Consider the following 938-nt stretch of genomic DNA (forward strand, 5'->3'; position numbering starts at 1 on the left):
TTTTCAAAATTTTTCAAAATCAAATCTTTTTCAAATCAAATCTTTTCAATCAAATCTTTTTCAAAATCAATTTCTTTCCATTTTCAAAAATACTTGCTATCAATTAATGATTTGATTCAACATTTCAAGTATGTTGCCTTTTCTGTTGAGAAAGGTTTAATGTTTGAATCATATCTTTTCTTGTTAGCCAAGTCATTAATTTTTAAAATCAAATCTTTTTAAATTGTTTTTCAAATCATATCTTTTCAATCATATCTTTTTAAAACCATAACTTTTTAATCATATCTTTTTAATCACATCTTTTTCAAAATAGTTTTCAATCATATCTTTTTGATTTCTAATTTCAAAATCTTTTTCAAAAATCACTTGATTTCTTTTCCACTCTTAGTTTTCGAAAATCAAGTAGTATTTTTCAAAATGTTTTTAAAATCTTTTACTTAATTTTCGAAAATTTCTTCCCCTCTTTTCACATCCTTCTATTTATGGACTAACACTTCTCCTCAATGCACAATTCGAACTCTGTCTTTGGTGATAAGTTCGAATTTTCTACTTCTTCCTTCTATTTTTCTTTTCCTCTGACACCTCAAGGAATCTTTATACTGTGACATAGAGGATTCCATATTTTCTTGTTCTCTTCTCTTTCATATGAGCAGGAGCAAAGACAAAAGCATTCTTGTTGAGGCTGATCCTGAACCTGAAAGGACCTTGAAGCGAAAGCTAAGAGAAGCTAAGGCACAACTCTCTGTAGAGGACCTAACAGAAATCTTCAAAGAAGAAGAACCCATGGCAGCCGAAAACAACAACAATGCCAACAATGCAAGGAAGGTGTTGGGTGACTTTACTGCACCTACTCCCGACTTCTATGGGAGAAGCATCTCTATCCCTGCCATTGGAGCAAACAACTTTGAGCTTAAGCCTCAATTAGTTTCTCTAATGCA

This window comes from Arachis stenosperma, chromosome 6 (assembly GCF_014773155.1).
Source record: "Arachis stenosperma cultivar V10309 chromosome 6, arast.V10309.gnm1.PFL2, whole genome shotgun sequence".
In the NCBI taxonomy this organism is placed as follows: domain Eukaryota; kingdom Viridiplantae; phylum Streptophyta; class Magnoliopsida; order Fabales; family Fabaceae; genus Arachis; species Arachis stenosperma.